This window comes from Arachis hypogaea, chromosome 20 (genome assembly GCF_003086295.3).
Source record: "Arachis hypogaea cultivar Tifrunner chromosome 20, arahy.Tifrunner.gnm2.J5K5, whole genome shotgun sequence".
Lineage (NCBI taxonomy): Eukaryota > Viridiplantae > Streptophyta > Magnoliopsida > Fabales > Fabaceae > Arachis > Arachis hypogaea.
The window spans coordinates 35,817,614-35,838,475 of NC_092055.1; the positions used below are offsets into that span (position 1 = coordinate 35,817,614).

A 20,862-nucleotide genomic window follows, 5' to 3' on the forward strand; every position below is an offset into this window, starting at 1 on the left:
ATGCATTTACTTTTGATCGTTATACATATGCATTGATTTGTTTCTGAGTCTTTATACATTTAATCAACACATGAGTATGTATCCACTTCCCAATATTTAAAAACAATAACATGCTTTTACCTCAACCGATGCTCCCCCCCGTTTTCCCACACTTGAATGGCACACACACTCTAGCCTAAGCTATTCAAGGATTCAAATAGGGACATTCATGGTTTTTCGCTTTTGGCTTGTGATGTGCTAAAGTTAAGAATAAGTGGGTTAAGCGTAGGCTCAAAATTGGTTGCAAAGGTTGTTATAAGGTAAGGTCATTTGGGTAAGTAGTTAAGTGAAGTGATGACCTCAATCATGTACATGCATTCATACATATAACAATAGACATATAGAATCAAACAAATTAAGGATCACAATCATAGAGAGAGAACAATGCACACAAGAAGGAAAGTAAGTAGCTAGCAGTGACGGATCCAGAAAATTTTAGGAGTGGGGGCAAAAATATATATACTAAAATAAATTTTATTGAATATTATTAGTTATATAGAGATATAAAAATTAAAAATAGTTAATGAACACTTTCTTTCTTAAAATACTATTCTTTATATATAATTTATAAAAACATAATTTTTTATTTCTAAAACTTAAACTTAAACTTAAAATATTTTAATTAAATTATACATAACTTATTATCTTAACTAATTTTTTTATACACACTTAATAATAAAAGATTGAATCAATTGGCACATTAGCGCCTAATGATACACTAATATTTATAATTTGAAACTAAAATTATATATAAATACTAAAAAAATTAAATCTGTATATAAAAAGTATGTTTATATAAAATAATAAAAACTTAATTTACAATTTTTTTTCTTTCTTTCTTTTTAAAGTAATTAAATTTGTTATATATTTTTTAATTTAATTTTGATATAATGTTAGAAGAAAGATTTTATATATCTGTTTAATTATGTATTGTAATTAAAATATTTTTTCATTATTATTTTTAAAAATAAAAATATATTCTAAATTAGTAAATTAATTAATTTATTTTAAAATTTTATATGCAACATAGGTATATATAATAGAATAAAAAATAAAAAATAAGTAATAAAGATGAATAAATTGAGAATAAAATAAAATATATAAAGTCATGAAGAGAATAAAATATTAGATTAATACCTAAACTATAATTGTTTGAATTAAAATTTGTAATTGAAAATATCAAAAAGAGAAATAATGAAATTGAAAGATACATAGAATTATGGAGAGCTATATAAAAAAACATGGAGAATTTAAAATTTACTTTTTGATGAAGAGAAGATGATCACTAAATAAGAAATAGAAAAAGAAAGCTGAAAATATAAAAATAAGAAGAGGGTTTAAAGGAATAAAAGAGTGACGGTACAAAAATTAAATTTGATTAGGTTAAATAATAGTCAAAATAATAAAGAAATAAAAAAATAAATTTAAGACTTTGGCCAATTAAATTTAGTTTATTTGTAATAGGATCATTTAAAATTTAAAGTGAACCATATTATATATATATATATATATATTTAAAAAAAAATAAAAAAAATACAATGGGGCAAGTGCCCCCTCATGGTTGTTCCTCGGTCCGTCCCTGGTAGCTAGAAGATGTAGCCACGCAATTAGGCTCAAAACTCACTTGCTTGTGTTCTAGGCTCAAAATCCATGTTCCAAATTACATTCTTCAAGCAAGCTTAGCATAAAAAATTTTCAAAATTGGTAGGGTTGCCCTAAAATTCTAGCTTCCTAGGAAAGAAGTCATTACTCTAACCAAGTGGACTTATTAAGAGATAACTATCATGCAAAGGGGGTTAAAAGTGAAAAACCTAATCATGCAATCGATCCTAATTAACAAAATAGATTCAAAATTTATTTGGGTGTTACCTATGAAGATCGGTCGGCCGACCGACCTCCCCACACTTAGAAGTTGGCACGGTCCTCCGTGCCTTGGGTGAGACGTAGTGGTTGATCGGCTGCCGAGCGTCCATCATCTTCTCCATTATCGCTATCTTCATTATCGGTGCCGATGGACGTGGAAATTTCCAGTTCTTCCATAGGTGGTGCTAGGCAACTTAGAAGCTTCTTGACAAAAGTGTATCGGCGTTGGTTGTGCCGCTCATAACGATCGAGCTTCTTGTGGAGGTCCTCTATGCATTGCATGGATGATTTTGGTGGTGCGGTTGAGGTGGTGGGAATGCTCATGGGGATGGCTAAGTTCGGATCCTCGGTGTCCGCCGGAGGGTAGAGATATCTCCCGTTTGGAACAACATCACCATCTATAGGGATCATGGCCCTCCGATCCTTGGTCTCTCGGGAGACACCGGCTGCGGCAACTAAGTCGGTCACTAGAGCGGGAAAGGGTAGGAACTCCCATTGCCGCCGCTCGATGCAGGGCATGACAAGCGGAATGACATAGGCCGGAAGGGCTAGAAGAGGCTCCGCATGATAGTTCCTTTCTTTGATCAAGGGGTAGACAAGTTCACAATAGCAGTTGGGAAACTTGTTCGGGTCCCTTGCTGGGTTGTCCTTTTCTAAAACATCAATGTTACCAACGCTCCTTGTCTTATTGAGGAGGGACTTGGTGCTAGGCGCTTGGTGTGCTTTGCTAGTGGACCGTGGGGGTGCCTTCTTGGACGCCTTTCCTTTGTCTTTCTTGATAACCATCCTGGAAAAGAGGGAAAGGTAGAAAAATTAAACTCAAAGAAGAACCAAGAAATAATAATCATGCAAGTGATAAAGCATAAGAGAATAAGTGACTTAGATACATAACAGCTGCAACATGTAACTAAGGCAACAATGAAAGTCATGGCCAATCACTAGCATGGGATGTATGAGTGGTATAGGCATGCAAACAACAAGCATGAGAAGCATACACTCTCAACATCAATAACAAGAGGCAAGAGTTAAGGGATGAGTATGTAGAAATGAAGCAAGAAAAGTAGTAAGCTCAATGCACATATGAACAAGCAAGTGAATGAGAAAGAACACTAAATGGGAGACTGATAAACCACTATTTTATGGTTTATCTTGTGTTTAATTGAGTGGTTTCATCAAGTCTTCACCCACTTATTCATACTAATTGCATGATTTTACATTTTCCTTCCTAATGTTGTTTTATGGTTGAAAACTTGCTTCCTAGAGATCTTTAATTAGTATATTTTAATTCTCCTTTATACCATTCAATGCCGTGATTTGTGTGTTAAGTGTTTCAGGCTTTATAGGGCAGGAATGGCTTAGAGAATGAAGAGGAAGCTTGCAAAAATGGAAGGAACACAAGAAACTAAGGAGATGATCAACGAACACCGACGCGCGCGCATGGCTCATGTGAGCACGCGGAATGGAGAAAATCGCAGCGACGCGTGCGCGTGCCTGACGCGTACGTGTGACAAGGAAAATCACTGAATGATGCGCACGCGTGACTGACACGTACGCGTGACCTGCGCGATCTGCACAATTAACAGAAAATGCTGGGGCGATTTCAGGCCGCGTTTTAACCCAGTTTTCGGCCCAGAAACACAGAATAAAACCAGGGAACATGCAGAGACTCAACACACCTTTTTTTACACAACTTTAGACACATTGATACATTCTCATTAGGATAGTTTTAGGTTTTTAGATCTGAATTTAGAGAGGATTGCTCTTCCTCTAGGTTCTCTTTACATTCCCAGTTTATTGCTTTTGCTTTTGGATATTGAAGAGTCATTACCTCCTTTGAAGATACTATTCTAGTTTGTTTCTTTACTTACTCTTTTATTTATTCCATATTCTTAATTCTTGTTTAAAGTAGTAATTGGATTATTTTCATGAATTGTTAATGCAAATGATTACTTTTGTTTTTAATTAATTTTGAATCCCTATTTTATTTAAATTATCATGTCTTCTTCTTATATTTTTATGAGCGTTATATTCATGTCAATGGAGTAGACTTCATACTTGACATGGGGGTTGATTAAAAGGAGACACTTGAGTTGGAAGGCTTAAGTGCTGATTAAACTGGAAGTTGTTGGCTAGTTCTGTATTTACTAACGCTAGACCTTCCCAAGGGAGAGGACTAGGATTCGCGAATAAGAGTTAGCTCAATCACTTGACTTTTCTTTATTTAGTAAGGGTTAACTAAGTGAAAACAACAACCTTTTTAATACTACACTTAAGAGACCTCAACAAGGATAGAACTTCCAATTAATCATTCTCCCAATCAAGGCCTTTTATCTAGAATATTAATAATCATTCTTAGTTTTTATTGCTTTAATTTCAATTATTTAATTACTCGTTATCCAAACTCAAACTCTTTTGGAAATTCCTAATTAATAAAATAGCACCCTTTCTTGCAACTCGTTGGGAGACGACCTGGGACTCATACTCCCAGTATTTTTCTATTCTAAATTTTTGTGACACCTTTCTAAATTGGTGAGGTGGATTTTAGCCGGTTAAGAGCTATACACGCAATGCTGTTCTATTATACTATAATATCTTAATTGGCCTAACTTCTGCTATGTACCAGTTTTTGGCGCCGTTGCCGGGAAGTTGCAATTGTGTGCTAAATTATTAATTAGTGTACATATTTTTTTATTTTATTTTTATTTTTATTTTATTACCATGAGCTATATGTTTCTTTCATTGAATGACACGTTCACTGCCTGATCCGAGCTTAACCGCATTTGATACTGAAATTGAAAGAACTATTTCACGTATTAGGCGGGCTCGACGTCGGTTATCCTCTGAGGGTGGTAAGGTGATTGTTATCGATTCACCAGTCTCATCTGAGGGCGAATCTGAACCGCCATCTGAGAGCGAAACAAGCTCCTTTACTACTGATTCAGTTAATTCACGTGCAGATAGAATGGTAGCACCTAGGAGGATTACTCTCCAGGAAGCTGGAGCCCCAGATTTTACAATGCAGCCGTATCAAGTGCATTATCCAACTCTGGCTGCAGATTTTGAATTGAAGACTGCACTAATCAACTTGATGCCCAAGTTTCATGGCTTACCTACTTAGGAGCCCATCAAGCACCTCAGGGATTTTTAGACAGCCTGTTCTACTTTTAGGCGTCAGGGTGCGAATGAAACTTCTATTCTGTTAACTGCCTTCCTGTTTTCTCTTGAGGGAAAGGCAAGAGAGTGGTACTACTCCCAACCTGAAGCGACTGTTACCAACTGGGATACGCTCAGAAGAGAATTTTTGGAAAATACTTTCCAGCTGAAGTTTCAGACAGACTAAGGAAAGAGATCTCATGCATTGTTCAAGGTGAATCAGAAACTCTCTATGAGTACTGGGAGCATTTTAAGAACCTTCTAGACGCATGCCCCCATCACATGATTGATAGGCTAGTGTTGATCAGATATTTCACTCAAGGCATGAAGTCTCAAGATAAGACTACACTGGACGGTGCTAGTAATGGTTCTCTGAAAAAGTACAAGACCGCAGATGAAGCATGGCAACTAATCAGCGACTTAGCTAAGTCCACCAGGAATCACAGGCATAGGAATAGCCACTCGAAAGCTGTTGCAGAAGTTTTCTCTAGTACTGAGACTATTGCTCTTACACAAAGTATATGTGAAATGACCAACCTACTAAAGCAATTACAGTTGAATCAACAACAACAAGCCCAACCTTCCCCACCACAACAAAGCCAACAGTTAGTTCCCTAAAGAGTATGCGGCATATGTGCTGATTATTGTCATTATACTGATGAATGGCCATAGCTCCAACAAGAAGACAATACTGTGGCAGCAACTCATAACTTCTATGACCGCCTAAATCAAGGATACAATCAACAAGGCGGTAACTATAACCAAGGATGGCAGGACAACTCCAACCAAAGTTGGAGAGATAATTCCAACCATGGCTGGAGGGACAACTATAACAGAAAAAGCAGAGACAACCAAGGAACCCAGAGGTGGAATAACAACAACAGACAGTAGAATCAGAACCAACCTTACAGAGCTCCTCACTTAAGACAATCACAAGGACCCTAGCAAAACCAACAACAAATACCTCAGATCACTTATCCCACTTCCTCATCAAATGACGAGATGCTTCGTTCTCTTGCACAAGGACAACAAGACATGAAGACTACACTGAACTCTACTTTAAATGGTCTGAATGCCACTTTACAAGCTCTCGTCGCCCGGATAGATTCATTACCTACTTCCACTAACCAACCTTTAAGCTCCAGTGGAATTCCTTCTCAACCCTTACCTAATCCCAAGGGTGGCATCAATGCCATCACTTTGAGGTCCAGAACCACACTGCCAGCAAAAAAACCAAGAGGAGCCAAGCCCACAAATACACGTCCTAGCTGAGGATGTGATAGAAGTAGAAGATGCTGAAGAGGAAGAGGAAGTGCAAGACAGTGTTGAAGAAGAAGTAGCACAGCAAAGGAATGGACCACCAAAGGATACAGAAGCTGCAAGTGGTGCCATCCCTATCCCATTTCCACATCTTGCAAGAAAGTCCAGAAAGCAGATGGAACTTGATCTTAAAATGGTAGAAATTTTCAAAAAGGTTGAGGTAACTGTTCCCCTTTTTGATGTTATTCAGCAAGTACCTAAATATGCAAAGTTTCTGAAGGATTTATGCATACACAAAGATAAAATTAATGAATTAGAAACTATCCCTTTAGGTAGTTCTATATCTGCTTTAATGGGAGGTATACCTGAAAAATGTAGTGATTCAGGTCCATGCATGGTTAACTGTACCATTGGAGGTGTAATATTTTCTGATTGCATGTGTGACTTAGGAGCGTGTGTTAGTATAATGCCGTTGTCTATATATGATACCTTAAGGCTCCTTCCCTTAAAAAGGTCAGTAGCTCGTTTTGTGTTAGCAGATAAAAGTATTATTACAGTAGTTGGAATTGCTGAAGATGTATTAGTGAGCATTAAGGGGCTCACATTTCCCATTGACTTCTATATCCTGTAAATGCCCCCTAATGACTCAGGAAGACCATCATCAATCCTGCTTGGAAGACCATTTTTGAAAACCTCAAAGTTCAAGCTGGATGCATTCTCAGGAACTTACTCCTTTGAGATAGATGGCAGAACAGTAAGTTTCAGTTTAAATTAAGCTATGAAGCACCCTCTGGAAGATCATTCTATCTTCCAGTGCGACATCATTGATGAAACTATAGCTGAAGTTCACCAAGAAGAAATAGAAGAGAAGCACATGGAGCAAAGTCCAAGTATGGGGACACCATCCGAACATAATGACGACACTTTACCATTACCACTAACCCCGGATAATCCAGAGTCTAGCCATGAGCAGAAATTGGAATTGAAGCCCCTTCCTCCACACTTCAAGTATGCTTACCTTGAGGATAATCAGAAGTTCCCAGTTATCATTGCAAGGGAACTCACTTCTCACCAGGAGGAGCAACTGCTCAGTGTGCTGAGAAAGCACAAGAAAGCAATTGGGTGGAGCTTAGCGGATATAGTAGGCATCAGTCCTCAAGTTTGTGAGCACAGAATATATTTAGAAGAGGAATCAAAACCTGTCCGTCAACCCCAAAGAAGATTAAATCCCACCATCTTAGAAGTTATCAAGAAAGAAGTGACCAGGCTACTTGAAGCAGATATCATTTACCCCCATCTCAGACAGTGAATGGGTCAGTCCAGTACAAGTGGTGCCCAAGAAGTCTGGAGTCACAACAGTAAAGAATGAGCATGGAGAACTCCTGACAACAAGAGTGCAGAATTCATGGAGGGTTTGCATTGACTATAGGCGTCTCAACCAAGCTACTCGCAAGGATCATTACCCCTTGCCATTTATTGATCAGATGCTCGATCGTCTGTCAGGTAAATCCCATTATTGCTTTTTAGATGGTTATACAGGATATTTTCAAATTCATATAGCTCCTGAAGATCAGGAGAAGACAACTTTTACATGTCCCTTTGGAATGTATGCAGGGACGGATCTAAGTGCAGTGGTGTGGGGGCAAGCGCCCCACTACAATTTGAAATTTTTTTGAGTAGTATATGATAATAATATTTATTTGCCCCCATTAGATTATTAAATTTGACCCACAATAATTTTTTACTCAACTTTTGGTACTTAATCATCAATTTAAAAATTTTATATTAGATATTCGTTAGAATGATCAATTCTCAAATTTAAACGAAATTAGTATTCTTTTTTAAAAATCAACTCAAAAGAATATTATTTATTCTCTTTTCAAATTAGCTTTAATTTTTGCATAGCAACTATATTAATTGAAAGAACTTTTTTAACTATGAATATCAATAAGAGTCGGCTTCTAATTATATTGGGAAGTGAATTTTTAAATAATTGTTTAGTAATATATATGGAAAGAGAGAAATTTTGATGGTAGTGTTAAGAGAAAAATTACTTAATTTTTTTAAAATATAAAACCTAAAAGAATAGAATTTTAAATTATATATTATTATTTAAATTACTATTTTAGTATTTTAATTTGTATATTAGATATTTTGAAGGCTAATCATATTTTACAATAACAAAATATAATCATAACAATAATCATACTATATGTACATAAAAAATAATTATCTATATAAAATATATATTAAAATATAAAATATACCTTGAAAATAAATTAAATAATACATGTATTTTAGTATTTATACATAGATATATAGTGGTTAATAGATAATTTAATATTTAATTTTTTATATACATATTATTTTTATTATAAAAATTATTATCATGTTATATAAATTTTGCCCCACTACCAAAATTTTCTGGATCCGTCACTGAATGTATGCATACAAAAGGATGCCTTTTGGCTTATGTAATGCACCTGCTACTTTTCAAAGATGCATGATGAGTATCTTTTCAGATCTTATTGAGAACTCTATGGAAGTATTTATGGATGATTTTAGCGTATATGGTGATTCATTTGACCTCTGCTTAGATAGTTTAGCTAGAGTATTAGACAGGTGTGTTAGTTCAAACCTTGTATTGAATTTTGAAAAATGTCACTTTATGGTAAAACAAGGGATTGTTCTAGGACATGTTGTCTTTAAAACTGGTATTTCAGTAGATCCAGCAAAGGTAGATGTCATTTCTAGTTTACCTTACCCCTCCTCCGTGAGGGAAGTCCGTTCGTTCCTAGGCCATGCAGGTTTTTACAGGAGATTCATTAAGGACTTCAGTAAGGTAGCATTACCTTTATCCAGACTGCTACAGAAAGATATTGAGTTCGAGTTCAGTGAGGACTGCATAAAAGCGTTTGATAAGCTGAAGATCACCCTGACTCAAGCTCCGATTGTGAGAGGACCAGACTGGAGCCAGCAATTTGAAATTATGTGTGATTCCTCCAATCATGCAGTAGGAGCGGCGCTGGCCCAGCGTGAAGGTAAAGATCCGTAATTGCTTATGCATCTAAAACCTTAGATGCTGCTCAGTCTAATTACACTACTACTGAGAAAGAGCTTCTTGCTAATTTTTTTTGCTCTGGATAAATTTCGAGCCTATTTACTTGGTACTAAGGTAGTAATGTACTCAGACCATGCAGCTCTACAATATTTATTAGCTAAAAAAGAGTCCAAACCAAGGTTGATACGTTGGATATTGCTGCTGCAAGAATTTGATTTAGAAATTAAGGATATGAGTGGTAACCGGAATTTAGTGGCAGACCACTTGAGTCGCCTTGAGCACATTAAGGAAGACTCTACTCCTATAAATGATGCTTTCCCATTTGATAGCTTGCATGCAGTATCTGAAGTAGTTCCTTGGTATGCACCTGTAGCTAATTATCCAGTTAGCCATACTTTCCCTCCCAAATTTACTAAACATCAAAGGGACAAGATGAGAATCGAGTCTAAATATTATACATGGGATGACCCATATTTATGGAGGTGAGGTGTTGACCAGGTAATTAGAAAGTGTGTGCCCCAATCAGAATTCTAGTCTATTTTAGAGACCTGCCACTCTTCTGAGAGTGGAGGACACTTTGGCCCTCAAAGAATAGCTAGAAAAATTTTAGACTGTGGATTCTGGTGGCCTACTCTTTTTAAAGATGCTGCTGAATTTTGTAAATCTTGTTCTCATGCCAAAGATTTGGTAATATATCCAAGAGGGATGAGATGCCTCAACAGATTATGCTTTTCTGTGAAATTTTTGATGTTTGGGGCATTAACTTCATGGGTCCATTTCCAAACTCTAATGGTTACCTTTATATACTGTTAGCTGTAGATTACATTTCTAAATGGGTGGAAGCAATTCCTACCCATATTGATGATGCTAACACTATTGTTTCCTTTCTTATAAACCATATTATCTGTCACTTTGGATCACCACGAGCAATCATGAGCGATCAAGGCACTCACTTTTGTAACAGGAGACTAACAGGATTACTGAAGAAGCATGGGATAGTTCACAAAGTAGCAACAGCTTATCATCCTCAGACCAATGGACAAGTAGAAGTGTCTAACAGAGAAATTAAACACATTCTGGAGAAGATAGTAAAGCCTCATAGGAAAGACTGGAGTGCCCGGCTACAAGATGCACTCTGGGCATATAGAACAGCGTATAAGACACCCATTGGGATGAGCCCCTTCCGCTTAGTATACGGAAAGGCTTGCCACCTTCCAGTAGAGGTGGAACACAAGGCTTTCTGAGCTGTAAGGGAATGCAATATGAACTTTGAAGAATCTGGTGCTGAAAGAAAGCTGCAACTAACAGAATTAGAGAATCTTCGCCTAGAAGCATATGACAATTCCAGGCGATACAAAGAGAAGATGAAGGCTGTCCATGACAAGCACATAAAAAGGAGAGAATTCAGACCAGGGGAGTTAGTTCTTCTTTATAACTCTAGACTAAGGCTTATGCCAGGCAAACTAAGATCAAGATGGGAAGGTCCCTATAGAGTAGAAAAGGCAGAGCCATACGGAGTTTTTTACCTGCGTCATCCTTCTAGCTCCAAATTCCTAAAGGTCAATAGACATCGACTGAAGCTTTATCATGGAGAGAAGATGAAGGATCACAAAGAGCTAGAGGTTTTCCTCTTGGAAGACCCACCAACAGAAGCAGAATGAGCCTGAAGACCGTCCAACTTAAGGACGTAAAAGCAAAGTGCTAGGTGGGAGACAACCCACCATGGTATGATTGTTCCGTTTCAATCTTAGTTTTATTTTATTTTATTCTATTTTTATTTTTGTTAATGGCTCTTCTCATAACCTCTGTATATAGCCTGCATTTGCATTTGCATACTGTATAAAAAAATATAAAAAAAATGCACGCAACGCGCAAGCGTCACTGACGCGTCCGCGTCATAGGTGCTTTCGAAACAGGAAGAAAAGAAATAGAAAGTCATGCAGAACCATGGCTGGAGGCGTGCCTTAGGCACAACCATGCCCATGCAAACGCGTCGCTGACGCGTCCGCGTTATTTTGAAAAATAGCCTCCCACGCGTGCGCATCGCCCATGCGCACGCGTGATCCTGTGAAATCGACGTAAATGGATATATAGCAGTAAGTTATGATGGAGTGGGACTGGAATGATGCTGGAAGCACAAGCCTTATCACGCGAACACTTGCCCCATGCGTCCGCATTGTTTTTTAAAATATGGCCATTCACGCGATCGCGTTACCCACGCGCACGTGTCACCCAGATTTTTGGCAAAATACGTATAAAATAGAGAGTTGTGCGTACGCGAGGCTGCACTCGCGCCAATAGCAGAAATCAGGCCACGCGATCGCGTGACCCACGCGTCCGCGTCGCCTAAACTTATCACACACCACGCGATCGCATGCTCCATGCGTCCGCGTCACATGCGACGCACAGCTTATCCAGATCAGTGCCTGATATCTTATCTTTTCTTCCCCAAATCCAAATATTTTCTTTCCCTTCTTACTTCTTTCTTCTCTCTTCTTCCTTCTTTATTCTTTCTCACTTTTTACTTTCTCATCCCTTATTTTTCACATCCATTATCAAAGTTCTTTTCTTTCTTTCCTTACTTTTTACTTTTCCTTTATTATGTTTTATTAATGATTTCTTCTTCTTTTTCTTTTCACTTTCATTATCTATATTTTCTTTTTCTTTATTTTTCTTTTCTTTTTATTCCTTTAATTGGTGTTAGAAATTTAATTGGGTAATTATTTTCTTTTACATTTTGCTTATGAGTTATTGTGGAATTGTTTGACAATTAATATTACATCTTAAAGTGTTGCTTGCATGTTCAATTTATTACTTTCAATAACATATTCACCATGCATGCTATGTGTTTGTGAAAAAGTCCGTATGGCATTGTGCATTATTTTTATATTACTCTATTCTACTACTCTAATGCCTATTTTTCACAAAACCCCTTTTCACATTTTATTGATTAAATATAATTGTCAATACAAACAGATTGTTAGTTTGAAAGAGTTGATAATCTAACTTGGACATTTAATGCTTGATCTATGCTACTCATGCCTTTACCGGCATGCCAATAAACATGCATTTAATAGCCATCACATGCACTTGCTATATTTTCATTGATGAACTTTTCACATGTAGTCATGACCATGTGTTAACGACATCCTTCTTTACCGTGCATTGATTATCACCTATACCATCATCTTCCTTGCTCAAACCCTTAGCTTTACATATTACTTTCTTTTTCCTTTTTCAGGATAGCCACCAAGAAGGGTAAAGAAAAAGCTACTCCCAAACCACCAGCAAGGAAAGGAACAAAAAGAACACTAGTGGCAGAGCCATCTTCAACAGCAGTAAAGCCTTCAACAAAACGAATCAAGAGGATCAGCAAGGTCGATGAAAAAGAGAAAACTTTTCCAGCAAAAGACACTGCACGGTTCACTAACCGCTACTGTGAGCAGATGTTCCCTATCCTGGCAGAGAGAAATTAGAACAACGAATACCTTCTCGTCCTCCCGACCAACATTGTTGAATTTGTTGATCCCCGCATTGAGCGAAGACAATGGGAATTCCTACGGAGACAGCCACGGCAGGTTAATCTATCATGGGTAGTTGAATTCTACTCTAATTTTCACATGATGCAGTCTGTCTATGTCTGTCAGAAGCAAGTTCCCATAACAGAAGAGGCCATTCAACGAGCTTTAGATCTTCCCCCTGCTCCAGAAGGATTGGACACATTCCAAGAAGCCTGATTCAAATGCCAGACATACCAATTTGACTGGGACGTCGTTCTCAGAGTTATAGCACAACCTGGAAGCAGATGGATCTATGGATACCATCGTTTTCGACCTAAGAGCATATTGGCTTTAGCACTCACCTTGGAAGCTCGAGTATGGGCACAGATTATGTCCCATTACATCTTTCTAAGCTCTCACGAGTCCTCCTTCACTGCAGACATGGCTGTTCTACTCTGGTGTATCCTTACAGACCAGCACCTCAATTTACCAAGACACATTCGGCATGCTATGGGACACGTACAGATTACGGGCAACCTACCTTTTCTCGCCTTGGTTTCAGATCTAGTCTCAGCAGCCGGAGTCTCCTACAGAGCTGGGGACACCAAGGCCATGATTCCACGAGATGATCAGATAGTCCCTAACGAGAAATATATCAGACCTCCAGCAGCCACTACTAGTCGGCCTGCCAAACTGGCCGAAGATATTCCTTCTCCCTCTACATCACAAGCACCTTCAACAAACCAACTGCTCCATCAAATACTTGAGAGATTAGACCGGCTTGACCGAAAAGGAAAGCAAAGGGAGCTCCGTAACAAGCACCGATTTACATACCTCAAGGAGCTGCTTGTTGGTCACCACCCACCTAAAGAAGACTCAGACACTCTGGACTCCACTTCATTTACAAGCACAGGGAGCCATGACGGTCCCGATTGTGGAGATGCTGCTACCAGCCCCCTTTGTTCCTAACTGAGGGCACCGAGGGCGGTGCCAAGCTTTAAGTGTGGAGAGGTCCGTCAGTACCTGACTTCCGGAGGTAATTTCTCTTTTCTTAACACCAATAGAATATGATATTTATTTAATTTTTCTTTTGTTTAGGATAGGATAAACTGCAGAGTAATAGGTTATTTGCATGCATGTTCTATTTGGTTAGAAAATAATAAGTTTCTTTATAAGACCCTATTTTTTGAAAATTTTCACTAATTTAAACCAAAACTTTTGTGTTAAACTTGTTTGGAAGTTATATTTGGAACATAGTTAAAAGCTAGAACACACAAACTATGAGACTTGAGCCTAATGACATGGTTACATTATTTAACCATAAAATTTTATTCTTTTGTGTTTGCTTCTCTATGATTGTGATTTATATTTTATTCCATCCTATATGTCTGGTGCTCGAAATTGTGATGTCCAGGCTCAAACTATTCCTGGCACGTGAGCAACTTGGTACGCGTAATCGTGATTACACATTCATAATTTGTCACAACTTCGATACAACTGACCAGCAAGTGCACTGGGTCGTCCAAGTAATACCTTACGTGAGTAAGGGTCGAATCCCACGGAGATTGTTGGTATGAAGCAAGCTATGGTCACCTTGTAAATCTCAGTCAGGCGGATATAAAATAATTATGGAGTTTTCGAATAATAAATAATAGAATAGGGATAGAGGTACTTATGTAAATCATTGGTAGGAATTTTAGATAAGCGAATGGAGATGCTTTTCGTTCCTCTGAACCTCTGCTTTCCTGCTATCTTCATCCAATCAGTCTTACTCCTTTCCATGGCTGGCTTTATGTGATACATCACCACTGTCAATGGCTACTTTCGGTCATCTCTCGGGAAAATGATCCAATGCCCTGTCACGGCACAGCTAATCGTCTGGAGGCATCACCCTTGCCAATGGCTTCATCTTATCCTCTCAGTGAATAATATGCTCACGCACCCTGTCACGGTACGGCTATTCATCTGTCGGTTCTCGATCATGCTGGAATAGGATTTACTATTCTTTTGCGTCTGTCACTAACGCCCTGCAATCGCGAGTTAGGAGATCGTCACAGTCATCCAATCATTGAATCCTACTCGGAATACCACAGACAAGGTTTAGACTTTCCGGATTCTCTTGAATGCCGCCATCATTCTAGCTTACGCCACGAAGATTCTGATTAGGAGATCTAAGAGATATTCATTCTAGCTTATTTCATGTAGAACAGAAGTGTTTGTCAGGCACGCGTTCATAAAGGAGAATGATGATGAGCGTCACACATAATCATCACCTTCGTCACGTTCTTGGGTGCGAATGGATATCTTAGAAGTGAAATAAGATGAATTGAATAGAAAACAGTAGTACTTTGCATTAATCTTTGAGGAACAGCAGAGCTCCACACCTTAATCTATGGAGTGTAGAAACTCTACCGTTAAAAATACATAAGTGAAAGTCCAGGCATGGCCGAGATGGCCAGCCCCCAAACGTGATCTAAGATAGCATACAACTGATCAAAGATCAAAAGCTGATCAAAGATGCCTAATACAATAGTAAAAGGTCCTATTTATAATAAACTAGTCACTAGGGTTTACATGAGTAAGTAATTGATGCATAAATTCACTTCCGGGGCCCACTTGGTGTGTGCTTGGGCTGGGCTTGAGTGTTGCACATGTAGAGGTCCTTCTTGGAGTTGAACGCCAGTTTTTGTGCCAGTTTGGGCGTTCAACTCTGGTTTTGGCTCCTTTTCTGGCGCTGGACGCCAAATTTGGGTAGAAAGCTGGCGTTGAACGCCAGTTTACGTCATCTATTCTTGGCCAAAGTATGGACTATTATATATTGCTAGAAAGCCCTAGATGTCTACTTACCAATGCAATTGGAAGCACGCCATTTCAAGTTCTGTAGCTCCATAAAATCCACTTTGAGTGCAGGGAGGTCAGAATCCAACAGCATCAACAGTCCTTCTTCAACCTCTGAATCTGATTTTTGCTCAAGTCCCTCAATTTCAGCCAGAAAATACCTGAAATCACAAAAAAATACACAAACTCATAGTAAAGTCCTGAAATGTGAATTTAACATAAAAACTAATGAAAACATCCCTAAAAGTAACTAGATCCTACTAAAAACATACTAAAAACAATGCCAAAAAGCGTATAAATTATCCGCTCATCACAACACCAAACTTAAATTGTTGCTTGTCCCCAAGCAACTGAAAATCAAATAGGATAAAAAGAAGAGAATATACTACAAATTCCAAACTATCAATGAAACAGAGCTTCAATCATATGAGCGGGACTTATAGCTTTTTGCCTCTTGAATAGTTTTGGCATCTCACTTTATCCATTGAGGTTCAGAATGATTGGCATCTATAGGAACTTCAGATTTCGAATAGTGTTATTGACTCTCCTAGTTCAGTATGATGATTCTTGAACACAGCTTTTTTATGAGTCTTGGCTGTGGCCCTAAGCACTTTGTTTTCCAGTATTACCACCGGATACATAAATGCCACAGACACATAATTGGGTGAACCTTTTCAGATTATGACTCAGCTTTGCTAAAGTCCCCAATTAGAGGTGTCCAGGGTTCTTAAGCACACTCTTTTTTTGCTTTGGACCTTGACTTTAACCGCTCAGTCTCAAGTTTTCACTTGACACCTTCACGCCACAAGCACATGGTTAGGGACAGCTTGGTTTAGCCGCTTAGACCAGGATTTTATTCCTTTAGGCCCTCCTATCCACTGATGCTCAAAGCCTTGGGATCCTTTTTATTGCCCTTGCCTTTTGGTTTTAAGGGTTATTGGCTTTTTGCTCTTGCCTCTTGGTTTTAAGAGCTTTTGGCTTTTTCTGCTTGCTTTTCTTTCTTTTATTTTTTTTTCGCCTATATATATATTTTTTTTTTCTCTGCAAGCTTTGTTCTTTGCTGCTTTTTCTTGCTTCAAGAATCATTTTTATGATTTTTCAGATTATCAAATAACATGTCTCCTAGTCATCATTCTTTCAAAAGCCAACATATTTAACATTCTTGAACAACAACTTCAAAAGACATATGCACTGTTCAAGCATACATTCAGAAAACAAGAAACATTGTCACCACATCAATATAATTAAGCTAAGTTCAAGGATAAATTCGAAACTCATGTACTTCTTGTTCTTTTGAATTAAAACATTTTTCATTTAAGAGAGGTGATGGATTCATAGGACATTCATAACTTTAAGACATAGTTACTAACTACTAATGATCATGTAATGAAGACAAAAACACAGATAAGCACATAACATAGAAAACGAAAAACAGAAGAAATAAGAACAAGGAATGAATCCACCTTAGTAATGGTGGCGTTTCCTTCTTGAGGAACCAATGATGTCCTTGAGCTCTTCTATGTCTCTTCCTTGTCTTTGTTGCTCCTCCTTCATTGCTTTTAGATCTTCTCTGATTTCATGAAGGATGATGGAGTGCTCTTGATGTTCCACCCTTAGTTGCTTCCAATAATTTTGTGGAGGAAAGTGCATTTGAGGCATCTCCGGGATCTCATGGAAATGAGCTTCTTACGCCTCTTGAGCTCCATGATTGGGCTCTCTTGCTTGCTCCATCTTTTTCTTAGTGATGGGCTTGTCCTCTTTAATGAGGATATCTCCCTCTATGTCAATCCCAGCCGAATTGCATAGGTGGCAAATGAGGTGAGGAAAGGCTAACCTTGCCATAGTGGAGGACTTGTCAGCCACCTTGTAGAGTTCTTGAGGTATAATCTCATGAACTTCCACCTCTTCTCCAATCATGATGCTATGGATCATGATGGCCCGATCTATAGTAACTTCAGACCGGTTGCTAGTGGGAATGATTGAGCATTGAATGAACTCTAACCATCCTCTAGCTACAGGCTTGAGGTCCAATCTTCTTAGTTGAACCGGCTTGCCTTTGGAGTCAACCTTCCATTGAGCTCCTTCTACACATATGTCCATAAGGACTTGGTCCAACCTTTGATTAAAGTTGACCCTTCTAGTGTAGGGGCGTTCATCTCCTTGCATCATGGGCAAGTTAAACGCCAACCTCACATTTTCCGGACTAAAATCTAAGTATTTCCCCCGAACCATTGTAACATAGTTCTTTGGATCCGGGTTCTTACTTTGATCATGGTTCTTGGTGATCCATGCATTAGCATAGAACTCTTGAACCATTAGGATGCCGACTTGTTGGATGGGATTTGTTAGAACTTCCCAACCTCTTCTTTGAATTTCATGTCGGATCTCCGGATACTCATTTCTTTTGAGTTTGAAAGGGACCTCAGGGATCACCTTCTTCTTGGCCACAACATCATAGAAGTGGTCTTGATGGGCTTTGGAGATGAACCCTTCCATCTCCCATGACTCGGATGTGGAAGCTTTTATCTTCCCTTTCCCCTTTCTAGAGGATTCTCCGGTCTTAGGTGCCATCAATGGTAATGGAAAAACAAAAATCTTATGCTTTTACCACACCAAACTTAGAATATTGCTCGCCCTCGAGCAATAAACAAAAGAATAGAAGAAGAAGAAGAAGAAATATGGAGAGGGAGAGGGAGATGTGGTTTCGGCCAAGAGGGGTGTAGAGGGGTGTGTTGTGTGAATTTGATGAAGAATAGAGGGCTTTATATAGGGAAGGGAGAGGGGTTAAGGTTCGGCCATATGGGTGGGTTTGGGTGGGAAATTGGTTTTGAATTTTGAAGGTAGGTGGAGTTTATGAGGTAGGTTTATGAGGAAGAATGGATGGATGTGAGTGGTGAAGAGGTGATGGGGAAGAGTGTTTATGGGGTTGTGTGAAAGAGAGTGGTGAGAAGAAGTGAGTGGAGGTAGGTGGGGATCCTGTGGGGTCCACAGATCCTGAGTGGATCCTGTGGGGTCCACAGATCCTGAGTGGATCTTGTGGGGTCCACAGATCCTGAGGTGTTCAAGGATTTACATCCCTGCACCCATTAGGCATGTAAAAATGCCTTTGTACCCAACTCTGGGCGTTCAGCGCCAGGTTGGTGGCCATTTTGGGCGTTCAACGCCCATTTGTGTGCCATTTCTGGCGTTGAACGCCAGAACCATGCCTGTTCTGGCGTTTAGCGCCCAGAAGCTGCCCATTTTGGGCGTTCAGCGCCAGAACCATGCTCTGTTCTGGCGCTGAATGCCAGACAGATGCTCCTCCAGGGTGTGATTTTTCTTCTGCTGTTTTTGATTCCGTTTTCAATTTTTATATTTATTTTGTGACTCCACATGATCATGAACCTACAAAGAAATATAACTAAGAAAAATATAGTTAAATAAATAAAAATTGGGTTGCCTCCCAACAAGCGCTTCTTTAATGTTAATAGCTTGACAGTGGGCTCTCATGGAGCCTCACAGATGTGCAGAGCTTTGTTGAGACTCTCCAACACCAAACTTAGAGTTTGGTTGTGGCCTCCCAACACCAAACTTAGAGTTTGACTGTGGGGGCTCTGGTTGACTCTGCTTTGAGAGAAGCTTTTTCTGCTTCCTCTCCATGGTTGCAGAGGGAGATCCTTGAGTTTTAAACACAATGGAGTCCTCATTCCATTGAAGGACTTTTTCACCTCTGTCAATATCAATCACAGCTCTTGCTGTGGCCAGGAAAGGTCTTCCTAGGATGATGGATTCATCCTCTTCCTTTCCAGTATCCAGGACTATGAAATCAGCAGGGATGTAAAGGCCTTCAACCTTTACTAACACGTCCTCTATTTGTCCATAAGCCTATTTTCTTGAATTGTCTGCCATCTCTAATGAGATTTTAGCAGCTTGCACCCTATAGATTCCCAGTTTCTCTATTACAGAGAGGGGCATGAAGTTTATCCCTGAACCAAGGTCACACAGGGCCTTAAAGATCATGGTGCCTATGGTACAGGGTATTATGAACTTTCCAGGATCCTGTCTCTTCTGGGGCAATGTCAGTTGATCCAGATCACTTAGTTCATTGATGAACAAGGGAGGTTCAACTTCCCAAGTATCAATGCCAAATAATTTGGCATTCAGCTTCATGATTGCACCAAGAAACTTGGCAGTTTTCTCTTCAGTAACATCCTCATTCTCTTCAGAAGAGGAATACTCATCATAGCTCATGAAGGGCATAAGGAGGTTCAATAGAATCTCTATGGTCTCTAGATGAGCCTCAGAGTCCTTTGGTTCCTCAGAGGGAAGCTCCTTATTAATCACTGGACGTCCCAGGAGGTCTTCCTTCTTGGGATTCACGTCCTCCTCTCCCTCATTGGGTTCGGCCATTTTGCTTATGTTAATGGCCTTGCACTCTCCTTTTGGATTCTCTTCTGTATTGCTTGGGAGAGTACTGGGAGGGATTTCAGTGATCCTTTTACTCAGCTGGCCCACTTGTGCTTCCAAATTTCTAATGGAAGACCTTGTTTCATTCATGAAGCTCACAGTGGCTTTAGATAGATCAGAGACTAGATTTGCTAAATTAGAAGCATTTTGTTCAGAGTTCTCTGTCTGTTGCTGAGTGGATGATGGAAAAGGTTTATTATTGTTAAACCTGTTTCTTCCACCATTATTAAAGCCTTGTTGAGGCTTTTGATCCTTCCATGAGAAATTTGGATGATTTCTCCATGATGAGTTATAGGTGTTTCCATAAGGTTCACCTAAGTAATTCACCTATGCTATTGCAGGGTTCTCAGGATCATAAGCTTCTTCTTCATAAGAAGCCTCTTGAGTACTGTTGGATGCAGCTTGCATTCCATGCAGACTCTGAGAGATCATATTGACTTGCTGAGTCAATATTTTATTCTGAGCCAATATGGCATTCAGAGTATCAACTTCAAGAACTCCCTTCTTTATAGGCGTCCCATTGTTCACAGGATTCCTTTCAGAAGTGTACATGAACTGGTTATTAGCAACCATGTCAATGAGTTCTTGAGCTTCTGCAGGTGTTTTCTTTAGGTGAATGGATCCACCTGCAGAAGTGTCCAGTGACATCTTTGATAGCTCAGATAAACCATCATAGAATATATCCAGGATGGTCCATTCTGA

The 20,862-nt window shown here is 38.9% G+C and overlaps 1 non-coding gene across 1 annotated transcript; it reads right to left on the reverse strand.

Annotated features, from left to right (window-relative positions):
- Nucleotides 1-5,235: 5,235 nt before the first annotated feature.
- Nucleotides 5,236-5,343, reverse strand: LOC112787658 (small nucleolar RNA R71). The gene has a single exon (XR_003195059.1). It is a non-coding gene; the product is annotated as a small nucleolar RNA R71 (small nucleolar RNA).
- Nucleotides 5,344-20,862: the final 15,519 nt, after the last annotated feature.